This window comes from Rhinatrema bivittatum, chromosome 4 (genome assembly GCF_901001135.1).
Source record: "Rhinatrema bivittatum chromosome 4, aRhiBiv1.1, whole genome shotgun sequence".
Lineage (NCBI taxonomy): Eukaryota > Metazoa > Chordata > Amphibia > Gymnophiona > Rhinatrematidae > Rhinatrema > Rhinatrema bivittatum.
Genome location: NC_042618.1, coordinates 273,617,031 through 273,636,863, shown reverse-complemented (window position 1 = coordinate 273,636,863; position 19,833 = coordinate 273,617,031). Strand labels below are relative to the sequence as shown.

At 48.2% G+C, this 19,833-nt stretch overlaps 1 long non-coding RNA gene across 3 annotated transcripts in view; it reads right to left on the bottom strand.

Annotated features, from left to right (window-relative positions):
- Positions 1-19,833, bottom strand: part of LOC115090696 — a 381,113-nt gene that overhangs the window by 107,207 nt on the left and 254,073 nt on the right. The window lies entirely within an intron of this gene.

Genomic DNA, 19,833 nt, shown 5'->3' with positions numbered 1-19,833 from the left:
CTGGTAAGCAACTCTGCTTTCTCACAGGACAAGCAGGATGGTAGTCCTCACATCTGGGTGCGTACCGAGTTGAGGATGTCCGAGCAATGCATCAAATGTACCCAAGACGTGCAACAGGCACAACAAGTGGGTTGGAAATTTGGTGGAGGGCATCCTGAATCCAAACGGGTTGGAGAAAGATGTTGGTACTTCAATTCGCAAATAAATTGCGTAGCACAGACTTGCCAAAAATGGAATCTTGTCTGCCAGCCTTGTCTAAACAATAATGGGCTGCGAAGATGTGGCGAGAGCTCCAGGTAGCAGCCTTAAAAATGTCAGGAAGCGACACCGAACGTAGGTGTGCTACTGAAGTTGCCATGGCCCTGATAGAGTGTGCCTTGACACGGTCTTGAAGCGGAATACCCGCCTGCTGATAGCAAAAGGCAATACAGTCCGCTAACCAGGAGGAGAGAGTCTGCTTACCCACAGGCTTACCCAATTTGATTGAGTCGAAAGAAACAAACAATTGAGTGGATTCTCTGTGGGCAGCTGTACGGTCTACATAAAAAGCTAGAGCACATTTACAGTCGAAGGTATGCAAAGCCTGCTCTCCTGGGATTGAATGGGGCCTGGGAAAGAAAGTAGGTAGTATAATGGATTGATTAATAATAAACTCCGATACTACCATAGGCAGAAATTTAGGGTGAGTACAGAGTACTACCCTATCATGCAGGAGTTTAGTGTAAGGCAGGTAGGTAACTAAGGCCTGTAACTCACTAACCCTGCGAGCAGATGTGATTGCCAAAAGAAAAATCACTTTCCAAGTGAGATAGCGGAGATCACAGGATTGGAGAGGCTCAAACGGTGGTTTCATGAGCCTCCCCAAAACCAAGTTGCGGTCCCCGGAAGGGGCCGGAGGGTGCAGTGGACGTTTAAGGTGGAGCAAGCCCTTCAAAAAGTGTGTTACGAGGAGTTGTAGTGAAATAGGTACATCCCCGACACCTTTATGGAAGGCGGCTACCGCACTGACATGTACCCTGATAGAAAAAGTTTGGAGACCTGACTCTGACAGGTGCCAGAGACAGTCCAAAAACTTCGGTGTGGAACAAGTGAAGGGATCAATGGACATAGAAGTACCACAAACTGTAAACCTGTTCCACTTATAACAATAAGACTGCCTTGTGGAAGGCTTTTCTGAAACTACTACGACATGGGAAACCGGCTCTGAAAGGTTAAGAGGTTGAAGTATTAACCTTTCAACATCCATGCAGTCAGAGACAGAGCCTGGAGGTTGGGGTGACGAAGGCAGCCGTCGTTCTGATTGATCAGAAGCGGGTCCTTCCCCAGAGGAATGTGCCGGTATAGAGACAGGTCTTGGAAAATTGGAAACCAGACCTGGAGTGGCCAATATGGGGCTATCAGAATCATTAGTCCCTTGTCCCTTCACAACTTCATTAGAGTCTTTGAAATGAGTGGAAGTGGAGGGTATGCAAAAAGGAGACTGCTGGCCCGCGAGAGGGAGAAAGCGTCTCTTGGTTGAAAGTGTTGGCTGCGAGTGATGGAGCAGAAGTTCCTTGCTTTGCGGTTGTGGATCGACGCAAAGAGGTCTATGTAAGGGTAACCCCAAAGCCGGAACAGAGAATCAGCTACCGTGGGGTCGAGGGACCACTCGTGCGGTTGAAAAGTTCGACTCAGCTTGTCCGCCAACACATTGTCCACTCCTGGCAAGTAGGTGGCCCTGAGGTACATGGAGTGAGAAAGGGCCTCCACCCATATCTGTGCCGCTTCCTGTCACAGGAGGTAGGAGCCCGTTCCCCCTTGCTTGTTGATGTACCACATGGCCACCTGAATGTCGGTCTGAATCAGAATGACCTGATTGGAGAGGTGATCCTGAAAAACTCTGAGAGCATATCGGATTACACAAAGCTCCAAGAAATTGATTTGGTGTTTGGCTTCCTCTGGAGACCACATGCCCTGAGTTTGCAAGTTTGCAACATGTGCAACCTGTGGGTAAGCATCTGTTGTCAAGGTCATTTGAGGTTCTGGAGCCTAAAATGGAAGGCCTCGCAGAAGACTGGATTGGTTTATGTTGCAACCGTCGGGGCCCGACGTCTCCACTCTGCCCTCTTTACCTCTGTGGAGACTCCCTCCAGGTCTGAAGGACGGCTGGCTGCCGTGGCGTCTCCCTGCCATCTCTCTCCGGTGTCCCCGGACCGGCTAGACACTGCAGATCCGCCATGTTGCGTGGAAACACTGAGAGGAGAGGATCACCTTGCTGGTGGCTGAAAGGAATCAGTAAGTTTTTGCTTGGGACATTGACATTGACTTTTTTTAAAAGTATTGGGGCAAAGTTAACTATTTGGGAATATTATTTAGTGTGTTTGTGCCTTTAATAGTCAGTCAGTGAATAAAACAAGTTAGACTGTTTGCATTTTTAAATAGTCAGTCAATAAGGTAGCAGTAGGTAGGCAGTGAATACACAAGTTAGACTGTTTGTATTTAGTCAGTCAATAAGGTAGCAGTAGGTAGTGTGTTTATTTTTTAAAAGTCTGCCTATTAAAGTGTCCTCCAGACTTTTAAAGAGCTAAGTGTTTTATGTAATAAATAACTGAGTGCATTGTATTGAAAAACAAAAAAAAAACACACAAAAAAGTAGCCAGAAGCTAGAAATAAGCTAGGAGCAGTATATACCAAAGTAAAAAAGTTGAATAGTTCAGCTCAGTTACTCACCTTGGAAAGGTGTTGAGTTAGTGTGATTAGGTTTGAATAGGGAACAACATTTGTTAATCAAGGGAGCTGTGAGTCACTCAGGCTGACTAACTAAAGTTAGACTGTTTGTAATTCCCAACCCTCCCACCCCTCGCCCACCCACCCCAAGCTCATCCCTTAATTTATAGGCAGGTGCCATTTGCACAAAAAAAAAAACCCCATCAACAAAAACTTTATTGAGAATTCGATCAGACCCCAGTAGGCCACTACCAGACATATAGTGAATTCACTAATACATTTAAAGGAACTTAGACACATTCCTACTCCCATAGCAACCTAAAACTTAACTAGGAACTGATCAAAATTGAGATGAAGGCAGCAGTCCAGCAGCAAGAGGGGGGCTTCCCAGTCTTTTGCATTGAGTGTCACATGTATGATTTTTTACCCACCGGTGAGAAGTTGTACATGTGCATGCGATGCAAAGAGCTCCTGGCTCTCAGAGAACGAGTCCGATCTCTGGAGGCTAGAGTGGCAGACCTGGAGGAGCTGAGGGAGACAGAGAGGTATATAGATGAGACCTTCAGGGACATAGTAGTCCAGTCCCAACTTCAGACTGGCAGCCCTGGTGCTGCCTTGGAGGAAGAAGGTCTCATAATGGGAGAGCACCAACCAGATGTAGCAGGAAAGGATCCTGTAGCAAGGACCTGCTCTCTAGGTGATGCATTGTCCTTTCGCACTGAGGATATCTCCCCAAGGCCTACTGCCCAGGAGGGAAGGGTTAGGTCGGCCGTCATAGTTGGTGATTCGATTATTAGGAATGTAGATAGCTGGGTGGTGGGTGGGCGTGAGGATCGCCTGGTAACATGCCTACCTGGTGCGAAGGTGGCGGACCTCACGCGTCACCTAGATAGGATTTCAGACAGTGCTGGGGAGGAGCCGGCTGTCGTGGTACACGTGGGCACCAACGACATAGGGAGGGAGGTTCTGGAAGCCAAATTTAGGCTCTTAGGTAGAAAGCTTAAATCCAGAACCTCCAGGGTAGCATTCTCTGAAATGCTCCCTGTTCCACACGCAGGTCACCAGAGGCAGGCAGAGCTCCGGAGTCTCAATGCGTGGATGAGACGATGGTGCAAGGAAGAGGGATTCAGTTTTGTTAGGAACTGGGGAACCTTTTGGGGAAGGGGGAGTCTCTTCCGAAGGGATGGGCTCCACCTTAACAAGGGTGGAACCAGACTGCTGGCGCTAACCTTTAAAAAGGAGATAGAGCAGCTTTTAAACTAGAACAAAGGGGAAAGCCGACAGTCTATACAACAGATTGCTACTCCGCCTACGGAATACATCAGATTGCTACTCCTATCTGATTGCCCCTCCCACCAACATAGCGGATTATGACAGTTTATTCACCAAGCCAGCAATAAGCGGAGCTGGTTGCTGATGTGGACAATGGAGGATATTGGCTGAGAAGACTGAGTCCACTGCATTCTTAGAGTCCACTGGAGTACTCTCATGGCAAGGCAAGCCATGGGAGTGACTTGCACCGTGGAAGCCATATGACCTAGTAACCTTAGAAAGTGACGTGCAGTCGAGTGGTGTCGAGACTGCAGACGATGGGCCAGAGAGGCTAGGGTGAAAGCCAGGTAGGAAGGCCTTCGCCTGTAGAGTGTCAAAGTCTGCCCCTATGAAGGACAGGGTCTGAGAAGGAACTAGCCTGGATTTTGGATAGTTGATGAGAAACCCAAGGGAGATCAGGGTATGCAAAGTGAGACGTAGGGACGTCATTGCAGTTTGCTGAGTAGGAGCCCTGATCAGCCAATTGTCGTAGATAGGGGTAGACGTGGACACTTTAACTCCTTAGGTAGGCAGCTACCACTATGAGGCACTTGGTGAAGACTCGTGGGGCAGATGATAGGCCAAATGGTAACACTCGATACTGGAAGTGTTTTGGACCTACTAGGAAGCACAGGAACCTGCGATGTGATGGAGTGATTGAAATGTGCATGTAGGTGTCCTGAAGGTCTAGAGAGCAGAGCCAGTCTCTTCTTTGAAGAAGAGGAAGTAGAGAACCCAAGGTCACCATCTTGAACTTTTCTCTTTGTAGGTATATGTTTAAGGTGCAAAGGTCTACTATTGGGCGAAGCCCACCTGACTTTTTTGGTATCAGGAAATACCTGGAATAGAATCCCTGCCCCTGTTCGGAGAGGGGCACCAGTTCTATAGCATGGGACAAGGAGGAGGGAGACCTCCTGCTCCGAAGAAGTGATTGGTCGGATTTTCCCAACGTCAGCTGAGGTGGGGAGTCTGGCGGTATGGAGAGAAAGATGAGATGGTAACCTTGAGTTATTATGGTCAGTACCCACTGGTCTGTGGTGATTGAGTGCCACAGAGTGGAGAAGTGGGACAACCTACCTCTGATCGGAATAGTTGGAAGCGGAGGCTGGGGACTGCTCTCTAGGGACGAGTCAAAAGCCAGACACTGGACCTGGTTGAGGGGCTGGCTGTGATTTTGAAATTCTAGGCTGTCTGGACTGTCCTTTCTGATAAGACTTAGAAGACCGACCTCTAGACGCTGGGGGATAGTATCTTCTCTGCCGGTAGAGTGGTCTTTTAGAATCTCTTCAAAAAGACCTTTTAGAAGAAGAGGAGGAATCAGCAGGCAGTAAGGAGAGCTGGTGCAGAGTCTACTGGTGGTCTTTGAGTTGAGCCACTGCTTCTTGGATCTTTTCACCGAAAAGATTATCCCCTGTACAAGGTAAATCCGCCAATCTGTCCTGTGCCTCTGGTCTGAGGTCGGATGATTTCAGCCAGGCCCATCTTCTTGCACTGATGCCGGCTGCTGACACTCTGGAGGCGGTGTTGAAGCTGTCACATGCTGATCTTACTTCATGCTTAGTAGCATCTAGATCTTTCTGTGCTAGGGCATGAAGTTGGTCTTGTAATTGCAGAGGTAAAGCTTCAGCAAATTCCTGGATCTTTGTGAACAAGTCCCTGTTATATTGGGTCATGTACAGTTGGTAGGATGCAATGCGAGAGACCCATGGAATACTCGTCTTCCAAACGCATCCAGAAATTTCTGTTCATTTCCTGAGGGAATGGAAGAGTGGGGCTTGGAGCGTCGAGCCTTTTTCTGGGCTGACTCCACAACCACTGAGTGATGATCCAATTGAGTTTTTTGAAAGCCAGGGGCTGACTGGACTAGGTAGGTGGCATCTGCTTTTCGGTTAACAGGTGCCACAGAACCAGGATGCTCCCAATTCCTTTTTAGTAAGTCCAAAAGGATGTCATGAATAGGTATGGACATGATTTCCTTAGGAGCATCGAGGAATTATAGAAGCTGCAGCATCTGATGTCTAGAGTCCTCTTCAGTCTGAAGCTGGAAGGGAACTGTTTCAGGCATCTCTTTTACAAAATTGATAAAGGATAGGTCCTCTGGAGGGGAACGCTTCCTTTCATCAGGAGGAGAGGGCTGTGAAGGCAGATCATCAGAATCCTGAGATGAATCTTTGGTCCAGGGATTATAAGGATCATCACCGGCTCCCCCATGTTCTTCAGAAGGGAGGAACAGTGTTATTCCAGAAGGCCCCGGCTTAGGCATCGATGGGTTTGGAGTAGGTATGGAAGGCATCGATGGCGGCACCGAAGGTCTCGACGGCATCGAGGGCAGTATCGAGGGCATTGATGGAGGCACCGATGGAATCGGTGACATCGATGGATGTGTTGGTGGCAGCACTCCTGAGGGTGGAATGGAGAACGGTGTTTCTTCTTCTTCTGATGATAAAGGTATCAGTGAGGAAGGAATCGGGCCCATCGGTTTCCTTGGATCCACCAGTGGAAGAGCAATGATTAATGTGTCTATTCTCGCTAACAGCGGTGCTAACACTGTGGGTATCGGATCGGTGACTGGCGGAGGTACCGGCACCTGTATCGATGGAGGTTGCAACCCCTGGAGTGCTTTAGCAAAGGCCTGTTGGATCATCCAATCCAATTCCTCACGGAAACCTGGGGCATGAATACCCGGTTACGGAGTAGGAGGCAGAACTGGCATAGCCGGAGGGTCCACTGGTGAAGGTGGAATAACGGATCCCGGCAGCTGACCAGGTGGGGAACGCCTCGGTGATCCAGAAACAGAAGAGGACGAGGCCTTTTCTGTACAGTGGCTCAGACGACGTTCATGCCGAGGGCTTGCCTGTATCGGTGGCCTGAGCCTTACGATGTTTCTCTCGATGTTCACCTCGGTCTTTTCCCGAAGGAGGACCAGAAGGGGTCGACACTCTCGGAGTTGTCGAAGCCGGTCGGATAGCAGTGGTTTCCCGGTGTTGGTGCAATGTCGATGGTTCTGGTTCAGACAACGTCAAAGCTATCCCGGAGTTGGCGTTTTCGGCCGAAAGAGAAGTCCCATCTTTTCAAGCCGAGCCTTGTGACCTTTAGGTGTCATTTGGGCACATTTGGTGCAAGTAAGGACATCATGGTCGGACCCCAAACACATCACGCAGACAATGTGAGGGTCCGTGATGGACATCGTTCGAGCGCAGTCAGGGCACTGACAGAAACCCGACGCCATAGCCTCGAAAAAACTTAGTCACGGTGTGGTCGATGGCCGGTAGGCCACGAACAAAGAACTCAAAGGGAATCGACCACGAACAGGCAAAAAACTTACTGTTCGACCGAGGAGCAAAAGTATCAATATGGGGGCCCCTGTGAGGTAGAATTTTTCAAAATTTTTTGATAAACTTCCGTTAGGAAAAATTCCTGTCAGGAATCTCTGAAGAGCTCCTTAACCCGAGTGGTTATTGCTGCATGGAAAAAAGAAGACAGAAGGGGGACCCCTGCTGGTTGCAGGGTTGAGCTATGTTGGGCATGCCCAGTAGGTGCCAGTCAAAGTTCTAGAAACTATGACAAAAAGTTTTCCGTGATTGGGCTCCATCCTGATGATGTCACCCATATGTGAGGACTACCATCCTGCTTGTCCTGTGAGAAAAATGGACATCCAGTAAAGGAAAGCCGATAAAAAAAGACCCAGTTTGTGGACGTTGTACTGATCGACGTCTGATGACTGAGCGTCGATAATCCTTCAAGGATCAACGTCCAAGGTTTGGGTGTCACTAAACTGATTTCTGGGGGCCGGAATGCAAGGGCACTCAAAAAAGTTAGATAAGACTGTATGGTGGACAGGCGGCCTCCATACACTAACATTCTTATCTAACGTTTTTCAGTATCCTTGCATTCCGGCTCCCGGAAATCGATTTAGTGATGCCCAAGTCTTGGAAGTCAATCCTTGAAGATGTTATTGACTCTCAATCAGACATCAATTGGTAGAACATCCGCAAACAAGGTCTTTTTTTATGGACGTCCGATTCCTGGATGTCCATTTTAAGCTATGAATAGTGGGCAGGCGGACACCCTGGAATCTGACATTGATAAAAAAAAGACCCTGTTTGAGGATGCTTTCAAGGACATCCAATTACTCCTCCGTGCCAACAAAAGTAAAATATAACATGAAAAAAACATACAAATAACTCAAAAGCAACCACCTCTTACCTTTGAAAAATGAAGAAAATGAAGACATTGAAGCAGAAATCGCGTGAATTCAAGGGACCAGTTTGCCCCAGTCTGTGGACAGTACAAGTCTACTTGAACTCAGTACAAAAGGAAAGTTTGCCTTGTGGCAGTGATTTGTATACCCTGCAGATAGGATTATGATGCAGATGCTGACATCATATTGGGGGAGCAAAGCCGGTTTCAAATATTGCTTTTTTAGTTAAAATAACATTACTTTTTTAATTGAAAACATTTTATTATTGTATTACAGTTGATAAAAACCTTTTTGGCAGGTATACACAGACACATATCGCACTTGCGATGCAATATTGGTCATCCAATGCAATAAAATGTATGGCGCTACGCACGCTCTGTTTTGAACTGTGTGCACCATTTTTGCGCGCTTATTTTCGATTCATTTAAATATTGCATCCAGGTTACCAATGACAAATTGTGCACGCATTAAAAACGCATGCATTCCTAATGAACTCATTTTCTTGGTGTGTCCTTTATTGCATGGGCCCCTGTATTTGCTGCTATTATAGCTTACCTGTTACTTGCATGAATGGTATGTGAACAATTTTATTGTCCCCCATCCGTGTTCCCCTCCCCCTCTACCCCTCTCCTCTTCGCCTCCCCTTCTCCCTCCCTCCCCTCCAGTTTCTTTCCTCCGTCTGCATTATCTATATGTATATTAAACATGTCTCATGCATACTATTGGCTTTTCTTTCAGTACAGATGTTTTACCTCTTAAAATTTGTGTCTTTATAATTTATATACCTATGTAATTTTATAATCATGTAGTTGCCCTTGTTCTAATTTAATTTTCATGTATTTTTTACCTCATAGATTCCTTTTGTTGGTTCCTCCCAATGCAGCCCCTTGACGAAACACGTGCGTGTCGAGGGACTGTAAAACTTGTATACACTTTTTCTTGTGATTAAGCTTTAGAATAAAAACAGAGGTATTGTAAATGAAAAATACTTTGTTTGTGAATGAACAGAACAAGATGAACTTTCTATAACACACACTCTTCTTTTGATTATACTGTATATGTAATTCTCGCCTACTCCACCTCCAGTATATGCACATGTTTTAGTTTTACATGATAGGTGTGTAAGTGTTTAAAGATTGTCTATGCTAACAATCAATAGAGGTCCCCAACTCCTCTTTCAGCACCTCCAGATCCTACAGTGAAAATATAAATCATGTATCACTTCCAAACATATAGTATCTGGAACCAGAAGCTGTTACTCAGCCTGCCCAGCTGTTGAGGACATCATCTATCTGCAGACCATCTTTTAAAGGGTTGCTTATTGGATCAAAATGGGGTGCTATGGAAGCTCACCTATCACATTTAAGTCATATGATTGAATAGGAAATGTGGCAATGAAGATTCCATTTACTTGGGTCTGGAGTGAGAGGACAGTAGACAACACTAGGTCATGTTTCCATACAGATATGGAAAGTACAAAAAATATCCCATGAACTGTTGTGATCATCAGTCCACAGGTCCATCCTGTGAAACGCCACTCTAACCTTCAGCTGTTGCACCAGAGGTGGACCCTTGGACTGAGGTGCGGTTGACGCAACCTTAAGATGGATCCTACAGGTACCCACCATCGGCAAGCGGAGTGGGATGAAGGCCGGAGGCCGGCTGGTGGTTCACCAATACCAGCGCTTGTTCCCCATGGGTTGAGCCTTTGGGTGCAGGGGCCGGCTGGATTTAGGTGGGCATCTGTATGTCATCGTTGATGGAAGGATTGAGGTCAGCCCAGAGACAGCAACAGAGAAGACGAGAAGTCTGTATTGGACGAGGCGGAGTCCCGGAGACCCGAGCACCAATAGAACCAAAGTCAGACAGGGGGCGCCCGAGCAAAAACAGGCTGAAGCCTGAATAGGCCAAGTCCAGGACGTAGACTGAAGAGGCATCGTAAGGCAATCTGGAGTCAGGGCCGGCGACAATCTGGAAGCAGTGGCAAGCAAGGCTGAGGTCAGGATGAGGAGAGAGTCAAGAACGTAGGCAGGATTTGCAGAGGTCTGGGTCTGGAGAGAGGCAACGGAGTAGTCAGGCAATGCAGAGGTCTGGGACTGGAGAAAGGCAATGGAGTAGTCAGGCAATGCAGAGGTCCGGGTCTGGAGAGAGTCAACGGCATGGTCAATCGAAGCAGAGGTCAAGGTTCGAGGAGGCAATCAGAGGATAGGCTGAGGATCAGAAACACGGGAACGAAGAAACTGGAAACATGAGTCAATGAGGATCAGGAACCAGGAACAAAGGAGAACCACAGGAGGCAACGAGTGCACGACCAGCATGGAGACCTGTTGCAAAGGCAATCCTAGGAAGCGGAGCTCCGCTGATGTCATCATCGGGGCCGGGGCTTGGTTCCCACCGCGGGCCCTACTTAAGACACAGAGATGTGCGCACATGCCTATGAGGGGTGCGGCGCTGAGTAGCGGCGTCTCTCCACAGGCCATGTGGACAGGCCCGATGCAGAGCACAATATTAGTAGCTGAGTCGGAGGCACCAGGGGAGGCCTGAGGACGGAGCCGGCGGCCTACTGCCACTAGGGACGAGGGACCAGGCACTGGATACACTTGAGAGAGGTGAGGGGGCCGAGCCATGGTTCTGCTGCGGCCAGCACATGTAACAATGCCCCCCCCCCTTTATTCCCCCCCACCTTGGAGGTCTGGGTTTGCCCTGATGGGCACGATGAAATTGCAGGAGGAGTGTTTGATCCAGGATGTTACAAGCTGGCTCCCACAAATTTTCTTCGGGGCCGTAACCCACCCAGGAAAGGAGGTATTCCCAAGGGCATCCCTTACGGCGAACATCAAGGACTTCATGAACCTTGTAGGTATTGTCGGTCTCAGCAACCAATGGAGGTGGTTCAGGAGCTTTTCGCGAAGGCCAAGATAGGACTACTGGCTTCAGGAGTGATAAGTGAAATGTATTGTGGATTCCCAATATAGGTGGCAACCGAAGCTGGTATGTAACTGGTCCAGCACGATGAATGATTGGAAAAGGTCAAATATACCTTGGTGCAAACCTTTGGGAAGGTATCTTAAGCCGAATATACCGAGTGCTCAACCAGACTTTCTGGCCAGGAAGGAACTCAGGAGCTGAGCATCGATGTCTGTCTGCAGACTTCTTGACCCGGAATGCGGCTTGGCGTAAGCGGAGGTTCATCTGATTCCAGAGTGCCTTCAGGGCATCAGCAGTAGCTTGCGCAGCAGGAGAGGATACTGATAATGGTATGGGCAATGGTGGTCATGGTTGCTTCCCATAGACGATGGAAAAGGGCGACGTACCTGTAGCAGCGGCAATGTGGGATTTATGAGAAAGCGCCGCCCAGGGAAGGAGTTCAGACCAATTATCTTGGCGGTTATTTATATAGTTGCAGAGAAACGACTTTAAGAAGCGGTTCATATGCTCAGCTTGTCCATTAGCTTGTAGATGGTATGCTGTTGTTAAACTGATGTTGATGCCAAATTTACTACAAAGAGCACACCAGTATCGAGCAACAAATTGTGGGACCCTGTCAAAGACAATATCCTTGGGTAAGCCATGTAGTCGAAATATGTGAAGAAAGAACAGGCTTGCCAATTTGGGAGCAGATGGTAGGCCCGGTAGTAGAACAAAATGGGCCATTTTAGAAAATCTATCTATAGTAACCCATATGACGTGTGAACCTTAGACGGTGGTAAGCCCACAAAGAAATCCATGGAGAGATGTGTCCACGGTTCTTCAGGAGTTGGAAGTGGCTGGAGCAGACCCCATGGTCGACTGACCGGGGTTTTTGATGAGTGCAAGTGTTGCAGGAATCGATGTACACTTTAGCATCAGAGACCATAGTGGGACACCAGAAGAACCGCTGGAGCAGCGCTAGAGTTCGCGCTCAGCCTGGGTGACCAGCAAACTTAGAGTCATGTGCCCACCAGAGGACTCTTTTGTGGAGTCAATGGGGCACAACAGTTTTCACAGTGGGAACCAGGTAATTTGCAGACAGACAAATAAATGCTGGGACAATGATATTACTGGGTTCTTGCGGAGTATCTTCTGGTTCAAAGGAATGTGATAGGGCGTCTGCCCAAAGATTTTTTTCCAGCTGGACAATAGTGAAGTTTGAAGTTAAAACTAGAGAAAAACAGGGCCCATCGGGTTTGATGGGCTTCAAGATGCTTGGCATGGCTCAAGTGTTCCAGATTCTTGTGATCTGTAAAAACAGTGACTTATGTGGAGCGCCTTCTAACCATGGACGCCATTTTTCTAGAGCCAATTTGATGGCGAGTAACTCGTGATCTCCAATGCTATAAATTTTTTCCGCTGAAGAGAACTTGTGAAAGTAGAATGAGCATGGGACTATGGATCCGGAAGCAGAACGTTGGCTCAAGACCGCCCCAGCCCCAATCGCAGAGGCATCCACCTCGACTATAAAGGGGTGGTTTGGGTTTGGATGGTGCAGACAGGATCCAGCTAGGAAAGCCTCTTTGAGGCGACGAAAGGCTGTAATGGCTTCCGGGGTCCAGTTCCGAGTATCTTGGCCCTTAAGCGTCAATGCAGTAAGAGGAGCCGCCAATGTCGAGTAGTGTGGAATAAAGTGGCGGTAGTAATTCATGAATCCTAGAAATCGTTGTAGCGCTTTCAGCCCACGGGCTGTGACCAGTCTTGGATTCCTTTGAGTTTTTAGGATCTATTGAGAATCCCCATTGTGAAATTATGTACCAAAGAAAGTGCAGACTGGATCTTTCAAACAAGCACTTAATAGATGATTTTCGCGGAGGCGTTCAATAACTGTGCGAACATCGGTGCAGTGCGAAGCCAGATCCTTAGAAAAGATAAGGATGTCATCAAGGTATGCCACAACCTTAACGTATAGTAGGTCTCTGAAAATTTCATTAATCATTCGTTGGAATATTGCGGGCGCATTACAGCAGTCGAAGGGCATCACCAGATATTCGTAATGGCTGTGTTGAAAGCTGTCTTCCAGATGTCATCAGGGCGAATAAGCACCAAGTTGTAAGCCCCACGTAGATCCAACTTGGTGAATATAGAGGCTCCGAGTAGTTGGTCAAATAATTCAGAGATTAAGGGCAAAGGATATTTGTCTTTGCGGGTAATCGCATTTAAGCCGTGGTAATCGATACATGGCCTTAGAGATCCGTCTTTCTTCTTAATGAAGAAGAACCCTGCACCGGCAGGGGATGTAAAGGGACGAATGAACCCTTTCGCAAGGTTCTCTTGGATGTATTCCATCATGGCTTTCGTCTCACGGAGAGACAGAGGATAGGTACACCCTCGGGGAGGCGTAGTTCCAGGCAAGAGTTCGATGGGACAATCAAACCTCCAAAGAGGTGGTAAAAGGTCCGCTTTATGCTTTGAAAACACATCTTCAAAGTCTGCATAGGGAGCTGGTATGCCTGAGGCGGTGGTCGCCAAAGGAACCACGGGAGATAGCACCACTTTGCGAAGACAAGTCTCATGGCAGGTGGAACCCCATTCCACCAGCTGGACCGACCGCCAATCGAATTGAGGGGAGTGATGTTGAAGCCAGGGTAGTCCCAAGACTACCAGGTGAATAGATTTCTCTAGTACCAAGAGTTTTATTTCTTCAGTATGCAGAGCACCAGTAAGGAGTTGAACTGGCTCTGTGGTCAAGGAAATTCGACCGGGTAACAGATCTCTATAAATTAAAGCAATGCACAAGGAGGTTTCTAGAGGATGGGTATTTATACCCAGAAGTTGAACTAGATTTTTGAGAATAAAATTGCCTCCTGCTCCGGAATCCACCAGAGCAAGAACGGGAAAGGACCGAGAGTCTCAGGTCAAGGTAACAGGCACAGATAGTTGAGGGGCCGGTGATGTTGCGCCCAAATTCAGGATGCCAACTGAACTTAGGCCGGGAATTTTCCCGGACGGACCGGGCAAACCTGTAGGTGATGGCCATGTGCTCCGCAGTACAGACACAGGCCTGTTTGTCTCCGCCGGAGGCGATCTTCCGGGGATAGCCACCCATGGCCCAGCTACATGGGTTCTTCCATCTTGGCCACAATAGAAACCCTACCGGAGGCAGGGCTGGTGGTGAACGGGAGCGAACCCAGAGGGCTTCTTGGGCATCCGATTCTCCCAGTGACGCTCTTGGAGACGATGATCAATTTGGCCAGTTAGATCAATAAGATCCTCGAGAGAGGAAGGGAGCTCCCGAGCTGCCAATTCATCCTTTAGCTGCGAAGAGAGTCCATCCAGGTAGATCGCTCACAGGCAGTCTTCCTGCCAAGTGAACTCTGAAGCTAAGGTCCAGAATTCAATGGTATAATCGAATTGGCTTCTTTGGCCTTCTCGAAGGTGTAGCAAATTAGTGCTTGCCACAACATACCGCACAGGATCATCAAAGATCTGCCGGAACACGGCCACGAATCGGGACAGTTTCTGTAGGAGGGAGTCCGATTGCTCCCACAACGGTGAAGCCCAAGCCAGCTCCTTCCCCTCGAGACGAGGCAAAATAAAGATGACTTTCGTTAATTCATCTTGAAAGATGGAGGGTTGCAGAGCAAACTGCATGTAGTATTGGTTGATAAACCCTCTCCAGAGCTTGGAGTCACCATTGAAACGAGGTGGAGCTGGTAGGGCCAACAAGGCTCTAGGAGTGGAAGGAGACAGCTGTTGAGCAGAGAAAGCCGGTACTGGAACTCAGTTCCTAGATAAGGCATCAAGCTGAACATGTAGATGCTCAAGAGAGGAGGTCAATGCCACGAGAAACTGTTGCTGTTCTTATACCTTTGACGCCAGGCCAGGAATAGCCTGGAGGGCATGCAGCTCCACCTAATCCATGGCCTTTGCAACCTGTTGCGCTGGATTTGAACCCTTGGACCGAGGTGGGGTTGACGAAACCCATAGGATGGGGCCTACAGGTCCCCACCGTCGGCAGGCGGAGTGGGCTGAAGGACGGAGGCCGGCTGGCGCTTCACCAATACCAGCTCTCATTCCCCACAGTTTGAGCCTTTGGGTGCTGGTGCCAGCTGGACTTAGGTGGGCCTCCGTATGTCGTCATCGCTGGAAGGATCGAGGTCAGCCCAGAGACAGCAACGGAGAAGAAGAGAAGTCTGTACTGGACGAGGCGGAGTCCCGGAGACCCGGGCACCAATAGAACCAAACTCAGACAGGGGGCGACTGAGCAAGAACAGGATGAAGCCTGAATAGGCCAAGTCCAGGACATAGACTGAAGAGGCGTCGTAAGGCAAGCTGGAATCAGGGCCGGCGGCAATCTAGAAGCAGTGGCAAGGAAGGCTCAGGTAAGGACGAGGAGAGAGTCAGGAACATAGGCAGGCAGGGCAGAGGTCCGGGTCTGGAGAGAGGCAAGGCAAAGTCAGGCAATGAAAAGTCCGGGTCTGGAGAGAGGCAACGGAGTAGTCATGCAATGCAGAGGTCTGGGTCTGGAGAGAGGCAACGGAGTAGTCAGGCAATGCAGATTTCCAGGCTTGGAGAGAGTCAACGACGTGGTCAGGCTAAGCAGAGGCCAAGGTCCAAGGAGGCAATCCGAGTATAGGCTAAGGATTAGGAACACAGAAACAAGGAAACTGGAAACAGGAGTCAACAAGGATTAGGAAACAGGAACAAAGGAGAACCACAGGAGGCAACGAGTACACGACCAACGTGGAGACCTGTTGCAAAGGCAATCCTAGGCAGTGGAGCCCGGGCTTATATACCGGAGCTCCGCTGACCTCATCATCTGGGACTGCAGCTCGGTTCGTGCCGTGGGCCCTACTTAAGACACAGAGATGTATGTGCGCATGCCTAGGGAGGGGCGCAGCGCTGAGTAGCAGCATCTCTACGCAGGCCATGCAGAGAGGCACGACTCGGAGCACAAGGATTAGTAGGTGAGCTGGAGGCACCAGGGAAGGCCCGAGGATAGAGTCGGCAGCCTACCACGGCCAGGGACGAGGGTCCAGGCACTGGATACACTTGAGAGAGGTGAGGGGGCCGAGCCGCGGGCCTGCCACAGCTGGCACGCGTAACACCAGCCCCAGGGCCAATGCAATGCTTCCCAATGCTGGGAGAGGTCCCTGCTCCAGGGAACGGTGGCCCGTTGGGCGCTGCCATCTTCGCAGCATCCACTGCCCATGCCGACAGCCCCAGAAGGTGTAGGCAGTAGGCCTCACACACAGACTTCCTTCGACTCTGCTCCTCAGGCCTTCCATAGGTGCACATGCCCCCGTCTGAGCTCCCTTTAAAGGGCCTGTTGCAGGAAAAGCCCGAGGGTACCTCATGATGGCATCATAGGGCTGGGACTACTTAATGCCTCTTCTCCTGCCTCTCCTTGCCTCGGCAGTAGGTCAATTCCATTGGAAAACTGCTTTGCCTCTTCGTTCCTGGTTCCTGATTCTTTCTTCCTGGATTCCAATTCCACTATGTGTTGTTTCTGAGTTCCTGTATCCAATTCCTGGTTCCTGACTGTCTGGTTTGTCTTCTGTGTTCATGTATTCGTGGTGAATTCTCCCTTTATCTGTCTTCAGTGTCTTGTTTTGCTCCTGTGGTCCTTCATCCTCCTCTTCATTCCTCGTCTCATTGAATTGGACTTCTGGCATTGACCTTGGACCGGACTCCTGGGTTGACTTTGGATTGGACTTCTGGCTTGATCTCAGACTCGACCTTGACGCTGCTTGTCTTCCGCCTGCCTCTGACCACTGTCTGCTCACTGTTACTGACTGAATTCTGCCTGCTCTGACCACTGCCTGAACCACGACACTGAGTGAACTCTGCCCACTCTGATGAAAGCCTGATCCTGACTCTGTTTGTCTGCCACCTGCCCTGACCACTGCTCATCCAGACTCCACCTTCTCCTACTGTGCTGGTCCGCACCATCTTCTTCGTAACTGATCTTCACCTCCATAGATACCGCATCTATGTCCAGCCAGCCCCAGCACCCAAGGGCTCAACCTAACAGGAACAAGGGCTAGTATTGGTGAAGCTCCAGTTGGGCCTCTGCATCAGCCAGCTCCACCTGCTGATGCTGGGGACCTGCAGGAATCCCCCCCGCAGATTGTGCCAGCTCCCGCTTGGCCCAAGGATGCACTTCTGCAACATGTACCAGACTACTACTAAAACGGCATGTCCTCTATGTGCAGATCATAGGTCCTACTATAATATCATGCACATTCAGCAAACACCTATCATTAAGTGCAGTGCCCTACACTCCAGACCTGAGTCAAGGGGTAAATTATGCTCTTCCATGTGCCCTACATCATGGTAGTAGAAGGACCTGGTATTGTCACACTAACTCTATGCCATGTAGAAACACTAGAACAAGGTATCTTAGAGACATTACTCACCATGCGGCTGGTCTGGTTGTAAGGTGTCCAGCTCCCCCACCCCAGTCACAGCTGATTCTGAAATGGTGGACAGTTTCAACCACTCTGCCACTGTGAGAGTGACCTGGGTGTCTGCCCCCTTGGTTAGCATCCGCGTCTGATTTCTTTTCACAACATGCCACAGGTCTCTCCACTTGTGGCACAATTCACCAAAACTCCTGCTATTTTTAGAAACAACATTAATTTTATGGCGAATGCACTCCCAGATCTGCTCCTTCTGGTAGGAATCCACTCTTTTAGGGTTCACACCATAGAGTGCACAGTGAGCCTTCATCACTACCTTTACAAGGAGGTCAACCTCTCTGGCAAGAAAATTATGCTTACACATGTGTCCTGGATGGTCCTGAGACATGGTGGAACAAAGAAAGAATGACAAGACTCCCTCCTTTTATTCCCATAAAAGCATGTAGTGCGCATATACCTACATGCACAGGAATGTAATATGCATGTATGTTCGCGCGTAGGTGGTCAATGCTCATGCGTGTACTTATGCACATACTAAATTAAAATACAAAGCAATGAAATGTGTGAGATCTTTGTTCGCATTATTGCGCAAACTTACCAGCGTTAACTGTATGGTTGTGTAGTAATGGAAAATATTTGCTTTTCAATGTGGGCCTCGCCAGCTCCGAAGGCTGTCTGGAGATCATAATTTTAACAATGCATTTGCAGATGATGCTTTTCCACTTAATGGCCCATTGCCTGATAACAGACTTCATGCAAAGTCTAATTTAGAAATAAGAACACCTGAGTGCTTAGCTGTGTCCTGTATGATTGGGTGAGGATTGAAAGGTTAATTGGTGGGATCCAAACTATTAGGCATCTTTTCTACAACTTTGCTTGACACCACTGGGTTCATTCTTGAGAAAGCTATGTGGACCAAACAGCTAGTTAACTGTCTCTCTTTCAGCAAATACAACCTCATATTGGGAGTATGTGTCTTCTAATCCTTTAATACATAATAGTGGCTCTCAACATATGTAGCCCACCTCATGTTCTCTCCAAGTGTGTGCTCCTGCCCCTTCCCATTACTATTGTTTCATTAAAATGTTAGAATGTGAAAGAGATGATGCCAATTAGACTTCACATCATCCTCCAGCTGTGAGGCTTGATGTCAGGATTGCCTTCAAGCAAGGAACTTGGCCCCTCCTTGCTTGCTTTTATTTATTTATTTACTTACTTATTTAACAGCTTTTCTGTACCGACATTAAAATACACATCATATCGGTTTACATTTCAACAAAAAGGAGGAAAATACAAAGAACAGGGGAGGGGGAGGTGGACAACTGTAAGATAAAAACTAAAAGGCTCATGAGCAGCAAGCCAAGCAAGGTTGCAACTAGAACGGAGAGAGGAAGAAAGAAGGCTAATAAATTACAAAACTATAACATTTTTACATATTTACATATGATAGGTAATTGCATAGGATTTATGATTGAGAGAGCGTGAAAACAACGGGTAAGGAACGGGTAGGGGGCAGGGGTCAAAGAAATTAATCTGGGAAAGCTTGGTGAAAAAGCCAAGTCTTAAGCATTTTTCTGAATTTGAAGGGTGATGGCTCAAGACGGAGATTGAGAGGAAGGGTATTCCAGAGTGTGGGGCCAGCAATAGAAAGGGCACGGTCCCTTGTGGTTGTAAGACGGGCTTTCATAAGTGGAAAAGCTTCAAGTGCGCAAATCACAAGACCAGCAAGCAACAGCTGCTGTAATAGACCTTCAGAAGCTCAGAAGGCTGCATTGCTTGCTCTTCCAATATGGTACAGGTGGACCAGTAATGGTAGGTTCGTCACAGATTTAGTGTTTTAGCTCTCTGAAGGGATTTCTTGTAATCATCCATCTGCTGTATAATTAAGTGTTTGCATGACAGTAAACCTTTTGAGGTAGGAGAGAGATAGACTGTATACTGTTTCATAAAGGCAACTAGGGCTAGCTATTGAATGTAAAACAAACTGTGCCATTAATTTATTGTAGAATGTGTCACTCAGGGGACATTACCTATACTTTATATACCTTTACTAATACCCTTACACATGCAGCACAGTTATACTGCTGGTGGATGGGAATGTAGACCGTATGGGTTTAGGGGCTACCACACAATCTAAAGAAAGGTGCTGTGTGTTTTTGCCTCTAATACCTCTTGAGCATGAAATTTAAGTGTGTGAATTGCTATCATTCCCACAGAAAAAAAGCCATAGAGGTCATTCTTCAAACCATTAGAGGGCTAACTCACAAGTTAGCCATGTAA